Raw genomic sequence first — 15019 nt, 5'->3', positions numbered from 1 at the left:
TGAATATTGATATATAATATTACGAGTATAAATATATATGTAACAAGAAGTGCCACACGAGATTAACAACATATATGATGTTAGTTCCTACTTGCAACTTTCTACAATCTAGTTTGAATAAAGATATACACATGGAAAAGGAACTGGTAATTCCATGAAATAATTCCATGGCAAATAAGTGGAAGAGACACTTGACACTTAGGTTGGACTATCCCTTTTATTTGGGATGGCCAGGAGAGTTTTTTTTTATAGGAAATGCAACCTAAGCTGGTGTTTGAAAGATGGGAAAAGTGAGTATAGGTTGATAGTAAGAAGAAAGGAACTCTTCTGTTAGAGATATGACGTAAAAAAACAAAAAACAAAAAAGAGGAAAATACCAGGTGTTTTGGGTGGGGGAGGGGAGGGGAGGGGAGAGACTGCTAGTAGAGTGTTTAGGCTGGAGCAGAGGGGTGAATTAGGAGGAGAGCAGTGGAGGGAAGCCTGGGAATGCAGGTTGAAGTTGTGTCATGAATTCTTTTGAGTGCTAGGCTAAGGGTTTTCTATATCCTCAAGCAGTCAAAAAGAGCACTGTTGAACCTGGATTATTCTGTATTGGAGTCCTTTTTGAACAATTGGTATATGATGGCTTTGAAATGTACTTTCTTGGATATACACAAACTAGTGTTTTGGGGAGTCAATCTTGAAATTGTGAGGGATGGATCAGGGAGGTGAGACTAAAAATAGGCCGGCCAGTTAAGAGGCTTGGAATATTGTGTGGGGTGAGCTTTGCTAGAGTTTATAATGGCTAATGGTTGATCTAGGAAGAAAAACCTCCTCAATAATGTGGGAATAAATAATTAAATAAGTAAACATGTATGGGAAGGGTCACAGGCCTTGGTGACTTACTGACTCCAAAGATGAAGGAAGAGGGAGAATGAGAAGTGACCTCAGCATTTTAAGCTTGGATGATGGTGGGACCAATAATAAAAGTGGGAAAATCAAGAGGGGAAAGGAGTTTTTGCTTGGATTATTGTTAAATCTTCCTAAATGTCCTTTTTTAGAAATAAATCTTTCAACTTGGCCAACTTTAATTTCCATTCAAATCTCAAGGCCTGTAAAGGCCATCTGTTGAGAGCAATTAAGATTAGGTATGTGCCCTGAGAAAACCATAATTCAAAAAGAGTCATGTACCACAATGTTCATTGCAGCACTATTTACAATAGCCAGGACATGGAAGCAACCTAAGTGTCCATCGACAGATGAATGGATAAAGAAGATGTGGCACATATATACGATGGAATATTACTCAGCCATAAAAAGAAACGAAATTGAGTTATTTGTAGTGAGGTGGATGGACCTAGAGTCTGTCATACAGAGTGAAGTAAGTCAGAAAGAGAAAAACAAATACCGTATGCTAACACATATATATGGAATCTAAAAAACAAGAAAATGGTTCTGAAGAACCTAGGGGCAGGACAAGAATAAAGATGCGGATGTAGAGAATGGACTTGAGGACACAGGGAGGGGGAAAGGTAAGCTGGGACGAAGTGAGAGAGTGGCATGGACATATATACACTACCAAATGTAAAATAGATAGCTAGTGGGAAGCAGCCGCATAGCACAGGGAGATCAGCTCAGTGTTTTGTGACCACCTACAGGGGTGGGATAGGGAAGGTGGGAGGGAGACCCAAGAGGGAGGGGATATGGGGATATATGTATACGTATAGCTGACTCACTTTGTTATAAAGCAGAAACTAACACACCATTGTAAAGCAATTATACTCCAATAAAGATGTTAAAAAAAAAAAGATTAGGTATGTGAAAGTGGGTTGTACAGTGTAAAACACTTAGGTAAAGTATTAAGTATATGGACATCATTGACTACCCTCAGAATTTGTTAGAAATTATTCTCTGAAAATGTCACCTTTATACGGAATTGCATTCATTTTTCTCTAATAAATCAGTACCGTCTCTAGAGGATTTGTTTTAAAAGATTAAGTAGCTAACTCCTTAATGAACAGGGCTTCAGCTAATTATTATTTTCTTTACTAAGAGATTGTCATAATAGCATCTGAAATTTGAGATTGGTAATGCTAGCTGAATTCTATATTGCTAAACTGTTATTGAGTCAAATGGGACTGAGTTTGAATCCTTGCTCTCCACTTAATAACCATATGATCTTTTGTCAAAGTGGGTCCCTTTGTAGAGTAAGACATGGTGAAGGTTAAGTGAGTTAATATGTGTGAAGGGCTTGTTGCAGTGTTTGGCATAAGCTGGTAAGCTTTGAATAAATGTTGTGATGTATTTTTACACAGACTCACCAGCAATTATGAACCCCAGAACAAAATAAAGTCATGTTTCTTTAAATATCCTATTCAGTATGACCTGGAGAAGCCATTTTGGCATTGTAAGAACAACTCTGTCCTGTCAGAGCCCAGGAACCCAGAGGCTATCTTAGATCTTGTGCTTAGTTGGGATTATAATCAAATCCCGTCAAGAGGAAATTGGTTGGTTGTCTGCATCCTTTGGCCTCACTGAGTAGGTGTTCACTGTTGAAAATGGTAACGCAGTCCCCCCTTATCCGTGGGGGATACATTCCAAGACCCCCAGTGGATGCCTGAAACCCTATATGTAGTATGTTTTTCCCATACATACATACCCATGATAAAGTTTAATTTATAAATTATAAATTTAGGCACAGTAAGAGCTTAACAATAACAACTAATAGTAAAATACAACAATTATAACAATATGGTGTAATAACATGTGAATATTGAATATGTGAATATTGTCTCTCTCTCAAAATATCTTATTGTACAAATTTGAAATCTTTTCCATCTTAAGCACTTATCATGCACTATGACCATCACTTTTGCAGTTTGAGGTATGACAGCAAAACTAGCATGAATTTCTTTTTCCTTCTTCAATATTTCATGGAAAGAAGATTTGTTCTTACTGTAGATTTTAGCAACCTCAGCGTACGATTTTTTTTTTTCTTGTAAGTCTAGAACTTTCACCTTTTCATTTAAAGTAATCACTTTATGGCTTCTCTTTGGCATATCAGAATTGCCAGCATCATTATTCTTGCATTTGGGGGCCATTATTAAGTAAAATAAGGGTTCCTTGAGCACAAGCACTGTAGTACAGTGATGGTCGATATGATAACCAAGACGGCTACTAAGTGACTTAACGTGTGGGATACACCAGACAAGGGGATGATGATTTAAGATTTTATCACGCTACTCAGAATGGCACACAATTTTAAACTTATGAGTTGTTTATTTCTGGAATTTTCCATTTAATATTTTTGGACCGCGGTTGACTGTGGGTAACTGAAACTGCCAAAAGTGAAACTGCAGATAAGAAGGGACTACTGTGTTGCCTTTCCACTGTGCCCTGCTGAGGTGCCTCCGGGTGCAGGTCTGTAGAGGGAGAGGAAGTTTTCCTAGCCAGGGTCATCCCAGCCATGGCGGTCACCCAGTGCCATCAGATGACTGGACCTCCAATATCAGGCAGCTATTTAGGTTTGCGTACACACACACTCAAACTTGCTCACACAGCTTTTTGCTGTTGTTGTTGTTCCCTGTGGCAAACCCACTGTGTCAGGGCGGCGGGTTCAGGCAAGTTTTCCACAGAAGTAATACACGTCTAAGACAACTCAGGCCAGGTCTGGAATCTGGCTCTTTAGTTCAGAATCTGTTTCTCATATCAAACTTTCTCTGAGCAACGAAAGCACCAGCTAACCTCAGCCATGTCAGCTGTAGTCAGCTAGAGGTGTTTGAATAACCTGCAACCTCAAAAGGAGCAAGGGTAAAGTTTTCCGTCTCTTTTTTTTCCGGAAATCACCTCAGCAATTTGTACATTTCTATCTCAGCATTCTTTTTTTTTTTTTTTTTTAAAGAGTTTTTTTGATGTGGACCATTTTTAGTCTTTATTGAATTTGTTACAATATTGCTTCTGTTTTACGGTTTGGTTTTTTGGCTGTGAGGCATGTGGAATCTTAGCTCCCAGACCAGGGATTGAACCTGCACCCCCTGCATTGGAAGGCAAAGTCTTAACCACTGGACCGCCAGGGAAGTCCCTATCTCAGCATTCTTAGAGCTCCTTATTCCAAGGGATTTATGGTGGAGCAGCTTCAGTCATGGGGGAAAAAGAAAAAGGAAGCCTGTTATACTTTTACCCCATAACACAGGATGCCTATTTGTTTTACACCACTTAATGAAAAACGGTTCTTCCCACAGCTAATTGATGTCTTCCCTTGTAGAAGCTGAAGGGATTGGCAGTTTTTAAAATACATATTCTCTCATTAGAAAACTTCAAGTTCTGCCTTACCAGTCATCCCTCTACACTATTACTTTTATTCTTATTATTGTTATTTCAGAATTGAGGAGCTAAATAGCCCCTTGGGAAGACAACTTGAGAGAAAGGCAAGTCTGATTTTTTAAAAATCCTGTTCTTAAGTCAATTACCATTCTAGCTTTGGTCTGTCATATACAAGAAGATGTCCTAGCCTTATAAGGAGGCTTTCTTGTATGATATATTGAATTTTAGGTCCATATCAGTTGACCATAATTATAATTCTTTTAAAGATTTTTTTGATGTGGACCATTTTTTTTTTTAATTATTTATTTTTATTTATTTATTTTTGTCTGTGTTGGGTCTTCGTTTCTGCGCGAGGGCTTTCTCCAGTTGCGGCAAGCGGGGGCCACTCCTCATCGCGATGCGCGGGCCTCTCACTGTCGCGGCCTCCCCTGCTGCGGAGCACAGGCTCCAGACGCGCAGGCTCAGCAGTTGTGGCTCACGGGCCCAGTCGCTCCGTGGCATGTGGGATCCTCCCAGACCAGGGCTCGAACCCGTGTCCCCTGCATTGGCAGGCAGATTCTCAATCACTGCGCCACCAGGGAAGCCCGATGTGGGCCATTTTTCAAGTCTTTATTGAATTTGTTAAAGTATTGCTTCTGTTTTATGTTTTGGTCTTTTGGCCACAAGGCACGTGTGATTGTAGCTCCCTGACCAGGGATGGAGCCCGCACCCCCTGTATCGGAAGGCAGATTCTTAACCACTGGACCACCAGGGAAGTCCCTATAATATTTTTTTAATTAAAAATTTCTCAGTAGTTTGTCCCTTTAAAAAAGCCTTAGGAAATTCTCATTTGTCATAGTTCATATGAAAACCAGATAACCACCTTCTACCCGTGGCTTTAATAAAGGGAGAAAAAGCCTGTTGTTATAGTATTATCACTGTTAGTTTGACATTCTCATCAAAGAAAACAGCTCTCCAAGCAAGGCTGTCCTTAAAGCCAGAGACAGACTTGTTAGCAACTCAGAGCCAGAAAAACTTGATTTTCAGAACTGTGATCAAACTGTCAGGGCAATGCTGCTTACATGGGAATCAAGACTAGCCCACCCATCTGAATTTTTTTTCCCAGATGTAACTAAGAGCTCCAAAGATAAACCAACCAGCTGAGTGAAAGACATCAAACAATTGCATCACTATTTCCCTTAAGGGGTTTGGTCCTGAAGACTTAAGAAAACTCTTAAATGACCTCTAATTAAATGCTGTGGATCTACTGTTCCACCATTCAGAAAATGGATGGCCTCATTGTGTTTTTGTTTTTGTTTTTGTTTTGTTTCATGTTACTAGTGGAGTAGGACAATTGAGATTCTTTAAAAGAAGATTAAAAATATGGAAGGGACAAAAGGAAGTAGGGTAAGAAAAAAAAAAGAAAAAAAGAAAGTAAGGACAAGGCTATTTTGGATCTCTTGTGGACAAGTGGATGGTGGCCCTAGGTAACCATTCAGTATGTGTTGACAGAATTGGTTTACGTGATCACTCAGGTGGTACATGAGCCATACTGATTATGGAGTGATATGTATAGATTATTAAGATGACTGATAGTGCCTTTCTCACTGGCTGACTACATGTACAGACAAGAGCAAGTTATTTTGCATAGGCTATTTCTTAGGATGTGTGGCAGGGGAGGTGGCAATAGGGGGATTCACCAGACACTCTGCTTTAAGTTATCCTGACAAAATAGGGTTATTTTCAGATCTATCATAAAGTGTTTCTGCACAAAGGAAATGTTTTGTGGAAGGAATTCATGACACCATACAAGCATGTTTCTTTAATTGGAAACTGGATACACTCTACTAAACATTTTATTGGAATATTTATTTCACACTTTAGGAATGATCCTGAGAGAAATGCTTTGTGATTAACTGTGATTGCCCACATATGAAAAATGAGTAAAGGGACAAAAATGAATATGCAATTCGTAGGGCAAGCTTCCAATTCTTTATTCATTTTCTAACATTTCTACCAGTACCATTTCTCCCAAAGTTAATAATATTAAGCACCCAAACTAGTCAGTTTGGTACCCTGTTATCTTTTATTGTTATTTCAATCTTTAATACTATTTGGCTGTAAGTAGGAAGCTAGAGATACCATTATAATCCTACAAGCAGTTTCATTTGAACAGAGAGAAAAATGAGACCCAAGACCTGTGCTCTTTTTATGTTCTTAGATAATACTCCTGACTTGCAGACTAGTGGCTTTTTTCTTTAGTTACAGTTTTAGATTTTTGAATGAATGGATCCTGTACAAGTAACTATACAAGTACGGTCCCTAGATGAGCAGCATTAGCATCACCTGGAAACTTGTAAAAAGTTCAGATTCTCAGGTCAATCCCAGACCTACTGAATCAGAAACTCTGTGGGAGGGGGCCCGGCGATCTGTGTTCAGCAAGCCCTCCGAGGTGCTTCTGAAGCCCACTAAAGCTTGAGAACCCCTGAACTATGCTATCCAACGCCCTCCTGTCCTTGCTTTGCATTCTAAGCGTAGCGTGCTGCCGTGACTTAGAACAAAGTATAGTTCACCGCCTTTCACTAAACCTTTGTAGTTTCATAAGGACCATGCTCCAAACAATTGAGCTAAGCAGTCAATGATAAAGGAAATGTGTGCGTTTCCCCCCACTTTCCCTTTTTTGGAAAGAAGCATGGTATTTAAAGGCAGGCATTTAAAGGTCTCATTTCAAGTTCTGATGTGTCTTAGTAGTTGTGGGGCTTGAAACCAGTTGCTTAACCCCTCTAACTCTTGTGTTCACCTATAAGCACATTCTTAATGGAGTTATTCTGAGTATGAAATGAGATCCGGCAAACTCTAGCACACACAGTGCCTTTATGTGCATTAGAAAAAGGTGCCCCACTGCGGGGTGTCGGGGGCTGGGTAACATTGTCCATGTGTCTTCCTAAATTTGGCAAGGAGAACCTGGCCTGGATTTCAGCGCTGAGTTCTGTCTGCTCATCTGGACTCCTTTGTCCAGGACACATGTATATGCAGAGTTCTTGAATGAGATAATGTGTGTAAAGCACCTGGCATATGAGTTGCTTTTTATACAGTATATTACATACATAACACATATTACACATGAACATAATCTTATATGTATCTATCACAGTTCATGGAGAGGATAGTACTTGGTAGTCATTTGGTTATCAGTGAAGATGCTTAAACTGCCCAGTGAAAGTTTAAGAAGAATCATCGCATTTCTCAATGCTGTGATATATGGATCAAATTAACAGATTAATTGAAATCATTTAATTTTACCCTTCATGCAGTATAGATTTAGCCTCTCTGGACCATTAAAAAACGACATCTGGAAAGAAAACTGGTTTCACATTTGCTACTCATATACCATCCGTGACTTATCTACGAACTGATGAAATAATATAAATAGGGGACTGGCATTGCAAAATAATAAATTAGACTTAGATACATGAAATGTGGAGAGGATATTCCCTGGCATGATATCATCTAGGTGCTGAAGACTGGTTTCAGATCATTTTTTAAGGGCAAAGGTCAGCAGGGAGAAAAGCCTGGGCTTCTGCAAAAAGAGGATGAAGAGGGAGATACAAGAAGGGGAAGAGTGAAGTTTTTGGCTTCTTCACAAGTTTACGTAGGGTTCATAGGGTTGACCATTCCTGGAGTTTCACATTTAAGAACTTGAGTGTTCTCACTCTAGGAAAGGCATACAACCTCCTGTCATGTTTGGTGGTCTTAGACTTTGGTATCCACTTTTAGCACAGCTCGTTACTACTTATTATCAGTTCCCTGGTGTAAGGTGCTGGGATCCTGCCTAACACTCATCATTACATATTAAATTAGCACAATGAAAATGATGGAACAAAGCACTGCCTTTAAAAGCAACAAATTCTTTAAAGGCTACACTAAATCCTTGTCCATGCCTTACTAGGTTACAGTACTGCTACCATAATTAAATGCTATATGAGGAAATGTAACAAGATATTATGTGGCCAAAGGAAAATGCTAACCTAAATAGCATCGTTAAAATGTAACACAGGAAATAAAATTGGAAATCACTATTAGAACATTAGAATCATGCATAATGCAAGAGTGGAACTGCTTACAGAGACTTTACACAAGATAATTTAAACTTGCTTCTATGGACATGCGGAACTACTCTTTGAAGCATGGGCTCTGATGAGATTCTGCCTGGTGCTAACGACATTCCAAGGGAATGTTCTCTTTCCATCTGATGCATATTTATTTATAGGGTGCTGAATGAAGGAGTGTTCATACCACATGGCAGATTGCACCTCCACCATATTTTTCATTAATCACCTTTTCTTTGGCATTTTCACCATTGCTTTATTATTGATCTGTTTTTTGAACCCTCTTTGTGAGTAAACCTACAATCACAAAATTAACCCATTGATCAATGTCAGCAAACACATTCCTGCAAACACAACCTTTAACTCCTTTTCTCTCTGAACCGTCATTCCATTTCATCTCTCGGGCAAAGGACTGAAAAAACAGATGATCCTTGTATTATTCCCTGAAGGTCAACAAATCCAGGCTTTGCTAGGTTTACAAGGCTGAACATAAAGCCCATCTCAAAGAGAATACTTCTCCTCTGCTGCTCAGACTTTAAGTCAAAAGGTCTTTCTTATGCATTCTAACATTTCCCTCTACTGTGTATAAAGACTGTAGATCACATATTGGTTTTTGTTGCCACATACAGAGAAATCACAATCTCTGAATACATGTACCAAATACAAACATATTTATCCACATACCAACCTCTCTAATTTGGACATAATTAGAGAAAGGGCTATTTCATTAGTGAAAAGTCTTAAATTATAGATGGCTGATTACTTCTGAGTACATAAAATAATGGCAGGAAATGGCTAACAAAGTGTTGCCAAGTGCAAGACCTGCCAGGCCTGTTTTAATGAATAGCTAAAGATCACTGAAATTACCACATTAATTGTATGCATGTAAATTGCTTCTGCTAAGTACATTAAAATGTTGTTCTCTTTGTAATCATGTTGAAATTATTTATTTGGTTTGTACACACTTTTCACAGTTATTCATGAAAGACAAAAACGTGAAGTTCAATGTAGTCCTTGCCTAAATCAGAACACTACCAATTATGTGCCTCCTGATTTTACCATGCACACCAAGGACTCATGACTTGGTTTTTTTTTTTTTTAAAACAACCTTTTTTTTTTTTTTTGGCTGTGTCGGGTCTTCGTTTCTGTGCGAGGGCTTTCTCCAGCTGTGGCAAGCGGGGGCCACTCTTCATCGCGGTGCGCGGGCCTCTCACTATCGCGGCCTCTCTTGCTGCGGAGCACAGGCTCCAAACGCGCAGGCTCAGATGACTTAGTTTTAAAAAATCCAAAATGCACATCTATTAAGACCCCCCCCTTCAAGGTACCCATTTCCTTGCTTCATGTCTTTCTTTCAGACTCTCATGGAGGGTAAGAAAGATCTCAGGGTCCAGATCAAACTCCCCAAGTGTGCAATCCCCTGAGAGCTCTACCACTTCAGAGCCATGTGATTTTGGGCACATTGCTAACTGTCTCTGAACCTTAGTTTCTCTTCTGCCCTCCAGGATTGTTATGAGAGTCAAATGGATAAAATGATACTTTGAAAGTGTTTCTCAAACTTCCATGATGATAAAAATCACCTGGGGGCACTTGTTAAAACCAAAAGTTTCCCAGGCTCATCCTCTGAGGCTTCTGCACCTGCTGATTCATTGGGGGCCACCAGCACCACCCCCCAAGGAGATTCTTGTCATCTGGGAAACACAGTTTGGAGGCACCTGGCTTATAGTAGTTTCTTTTCCGTCATACTCTGTGCACTATATGTTGTATTGGTGAGCCAAGAAAAACAAAGGAAAAGTAGACTGAAGATACAGAACCAAACAAGTCATCACAGCATGTCTGGCAATTTTTTTCGACACCTCCAGTAAAGAGGAGTTCACCATCTTATAGAGAGAGCAGTTTTCTCCACAGTTGAACAGTTCCATTGGTTCAAAAGACAAATCTCTTATTGTGTTGGAATCTGTTTCTTTTGAAGTTCTGTCTGTTGTTCTTGCCTGCTATTTGGAGCAACATGGAACAAGTCTCCTTACTCGTCCATTTGACAGACTTTTTAAACATTAGAAGAGCTCTCTTATCTCCTCTTGATCTTCTCTTTCCAAGCTAAATATACCAAGTTCCTTCCTCCATTATTGGTCATAGAACATGGTTTCTATAGTTCTCACAATCTTAGTCACCCTCCTCTGGATCCAACTTGAGACCACCAATTTTCCTCTTCAAATGTATCTTGTGACAGATTGGATAGAATGCTATAAATTTCTGAGTAGGACAGAATATAGACAAAACATATTTCTATAAAAAATGCTCAAAATAGATTATCTGAAAAGAATGATGCACTTAAGTTAAAAGAAAGGTTTCTAATGCCAGTTTGCCAGTTCTTTGACTTCCTGCATGACCTTATATGAGTCATCTAGCATATCCAGATGCTGGATGACTGATCTCTGAAACTGGGATAGCGATCTTCCTCTGTCTACCCATTCACCTCCTAGGATTGTTCAGAGGATAAAATATAAAAGAAAGCAGTCTGAATAATTATGTGCTACTTTTATGACCAAATCAACATAGCTATGGAGCTATGTTAAAAATAATAGTTATTTAAATGTTAAGATATATTTTAAAATAAAAAAAAAGAAAATGGCTTGTTACCTGCAAATTCCATATAAAATAAAATTTATTAGGTTTTTAAAGTTTTTTTTCTCTTGCTTTTATGGAAAAACATATCACACTGGCTCATATCAAGCTCATGTCAATTTAATAAAAATCCCTGATTTTTTTTTAACATAGATTTTTGCCAAGCCAGGTTACCTTGAGTTTGCAAACTAGAATTTTGAACTTTAAAAAAAAACAAAAAACCTTTCATGCTTCCAGGATGAGGGTCAATAGCCAGGAGACTGGACTACTACAAAATCTTAGCGACTTACCTGTTAGGTCTGAAGAGAGAATTGGACACCACCCTCACCTCTCTTGAGTTTATTGGAATTCTTTTCAGGGAGGAAAGTGCGGCTGCAGGAGTGTTTTATTCCTCAATTCATTTCAGAGATTTTTTTGTCAGTACTTTCCTCTTCTTTTCTTCCTTTTCTTCTGGTGTGATCTTAAGATAAAGTTTAGAGTAAATGAGAAGTAGGTCTCTCTCTGTCACAAAAGATTGGGGCTTAGATTCATGGGAGAAATAACCTCATTATAAATATAAAGATTAGCCTTGCTGATGTTTTCAAATAATATTTAATTATACAAGGACATGTTCTTTTGTCTAATGGTGACAGTAAATAGAAAAATGAAGAACACTGGATGGAAATAAACCAAAATATAAAAGCGATTAGTTCTAGTCAGTGAGATTACAGGTGTTTTCTTCTCTTTATACTTCTCTGTATTTTCTGAATTTTCTACAATATGCATGTATTACTTTTGTAATCAGAAACATGTTAGCAAGAAAATGAAAGAAAGCAAAGTTCTTTAACTATGCTGCTGGTGAAAAGTTGATGTTTGTATTAGAAACAAAGTTTCATGAATACATTTTTTACTAGCACCAACTCCGGAAGGTGGGAAAAGGACCTTCTTTTATTCTTCTTCCCATTTCACTTCATCTGACATGTAGGAGCCTCTTTTAATGATAGATTTCAGTGAGGGAAAGGCACCTGGGGCAACAATCAAGGGAGATTGCATTACACTGTGACAAAATCTTTAGAAATACTTTTCTGTTTGTGCCATCAAACAGATTGCAACAGGTGTAAATTCTTTTTCTTTTTTAAAGTAATTTTCAAGCAGACTTCTTATACATTGAGATACACATTGATTATTTTTTAAAATCTGGCTTACTTCCAAATAGTATTAAGATTCTCACTTCCACATTAATTTCTGGTCTTTTATCTAAATTTAGGAAGTCAGGGCAGTGGTACCTGACCACTAGACTGAAAGCTCTATGAAAGTAGGAATGATGTTTGTCTGTCGGTTCTTAATTCATCTCTGGATCCTCAGCATCTGGCTTAAGGCCTGACATTTCGTAAGTACCAATAGAACAGGGTAGAAACAAGCCCTTAAGCCAGCTGACCAGGATACAGAATAGAGCTCCTTTCCCTTCTCCCTAGGGAAGGATGCCTGAATAAAGGACAGAGAAACCCTAAGAGACCTGGGCAAAAGGGGACTGACTGGACTCTGTCAGAATATGGACAAATTGGGGAGGAGTTGGTAGAGGGGGGCTAGGGAATCCGGCTGGAATCTCCTCCACATTGTTACTGAACTGTGGAAGCTTTGTGTTTGCTCTTTGGCTTATTGCTTTTTTTTTTTTTTTTTTTGGGAAAGGGATGGGGTGGATTACAGATAGCTGTAAATTCACTCTGAAATGTTTGAGAAAGGGTTGGGACAGGGCCTGGGCTGACAAAGTGACAAATATCAGAGTCAGTAGGCCCCATTTCCGCCAGAAATAGAGACAGGGACTTTGGCATATACTGAATTACCAGAACAGGTGAGCAAAGCAAGGAGGGGCCAGACCTTGGGAACAAGAGGCTCAGTGTGACTTCAGATAAACTCCTTTGTTATTGGGCTTAAACTCTGTTAGGCATGACCTTTGGGTTTGGGGTGTGGGGAAGGGCAAATGGGAATCAAGTAACTAAAGCTCTTGGGACATTTGGCCTGGAGAGACTGAGAAAAGAGGTGAATGGTATGGGGTGGGTGCTCAGAGGCCTTGGCTGCCTGACCTGAAACAATAAAGCAGGGAAGATCCTTCGAAGGCAAGCTAGAGAAGACAACTCAGTAACCACCACGTACCTGCAGTTTGCTGACATGCATATAACTTGTGTTCCAAAATTCCTCTCCATGTAGTAAAGCTGCAGCGATTTTTACATCTTAAATTATGGGCTGGAATGTGTGAGGATCCAAATGACTCACTAAGTCACTAAGAAAGATAGCATGAGGGAGATGTGCCTTCCCAAAGCTAGGGTTTCAAGAGAAAAACCACTTTTGTCCCTTGGTGGCAACAGAGGAGCAAGAGTTTCTAATTGAGTTGCACGATAATACACATTGACTTAAACAGGGTTTAGGGAGTCAGCACTTTGACCTAAGTGGTGACTTGTGGTGGGAATTTTAAGTGAGAACCTTGAGAGAAATAATGAATTGGGGCCGCTGAACCTCTCATATCTGGACAATCTGGACAGCTCCATATTAAGGCTAGATGTGGTTTCCAAGGGATTATTTATCCCTAGAGAGATTTGGACACAGCATTGCTAAATTAACCTCTTCAAGTTTCCATCCTGTGCATCAGGAATCCTTTTGAGCTAAAGTTACCAAATAGCCAATTTGCTAGTCCAGTCAATTCTGTGCTAGTCAGGTCAGTTCTTTGAAATCCAAGTCCTCTGGTCTGTACCGTTGCCCTTCCTGGGGCCTGCTGTAAATCTGTCAACCTCCTTCTAGTTGATCCTACCCACTCTTTCTAGATTAACTTAACAAAAACACTGCTTCCACCATGTTTTTCTCCTGCGCAGTAAACTTTGGTGCAGTAAACCCATGGAGCATTGGGTCTCAAGACGTGGCTCTTGAATCAGCCACATCAGCATTACGTGGAAAGTTGTGAGAAATGTAAATCTGGTGGCCCCATCTCAGTCCTACGAATTAGCAACTCTGGTAGTGGGGTCCACTGGTGTGTTTTAATAAACACTGATGCATGCTGGAGTTTGCCATTGAGGACAGCCTGCCATTCACAGCACTCCCTCCTCTACAGTCTTCTGACGCTTGCCTCTTGTATTTGGTGCTCCTTGATCCTGCCTTGTATTATGGTTTTTTTGTTAGTGTGATCTGATTTCACATTCAGAATTGTAAACTCCTTGGGGTCCTGGTCTGTGTGTTTTCTGGATTTACTAACTTGCGAAATCATAAAACTGGAAAGGACCTGGAAAAATACTATCCGGCGTCTTCATTTTGCAAACCTTTGAACAGTACCGTGTGCATAGTGGACATTCAATTAACAATAGCTGAATGAAGTAACATGCCCTCAGGGGCCACAGAGGTGAATTAAGACTGCTGAGACCTCAGTGTCATTGCCTGAATTTAGATGGTCCCTTCTGGCACCCTCTAAGGGTTTGTGAATGCCTGGGGAAAGCCTTGGATGCCTTTGCCAGCCTTTTCCCCATGGTCCTTTGCATGGACTCTGGAATTTGCTTGCTGAATACAAGGCAACATGGTGTTTTGAGATAAAAATGGCAGAGCAGTTGAATTAAGAAGAAAATCAAAACAAAAACAAAATTGGTGTTGTTTTCTTATTGCTGCTTTGAGACTCGGCATGAAGTATGAATCTGTCATAACCAAGAAATAATATCTTGCCCGAATATCTAAGGCATAAATAAAAATTAATTGCAGCACACAGCTGTTAATTATCAGGCTTTGGAGCATTCCAGGAGCAGTTGTTCATGAACACCTATTTAGATAAAGATCCCTCGCTCATTAGGACATGCTGACATCAACTATGGAGACATTTGCCAGTTGTTGATTGGTTGCATCTGCATAGTCTAGAGGTCCAGGCTGCCGGTGGTCATGGCACTTGTAAGGGATACTCTTTCTCCATTTCACAAACGTTCACATCTAAAAGAGGAGATTCCTGACTTCCAAGGATGGCTTTGTGGTGATTCTTCTTCTAAACGAATTGGGCC

The 15019-nt window shown here is 39.6% G+C and overlaps 1 protein-coding gene across 2 annotated transcripts in view; it reads left to right on the top strand.

Moving 5' to 3' along the window:
• Window positions 1-15019, top strand: part of LOC309630031 (uncharacterized protein NECTIN3-AS1-like) — a 56519-nt gene that overhangs the window by 21312 nt on the left and 20188 nt on the right. The gene's annotated exons all lie outside the window — the stretch shown is intronic.

Source organism: Balaenoptera borealis, assembly GCF_965194805.1.
Source record: "Balaenoptera borealis genome assembly, chromosome: 5".
NCBI classification, from domain to species: domain Eukaryota; kingdom Metazoa; phylum Chordata; class Mammalia; order Artiodactyla; family Balaenopteridae; genus Balaenoptera; species Balaenoptera borealis.
The sequence above is the reverse complement of the archived record's forward strand: the minus strand, read 5'-3'. Positions and strand labels throughout refer to the sequence as shown.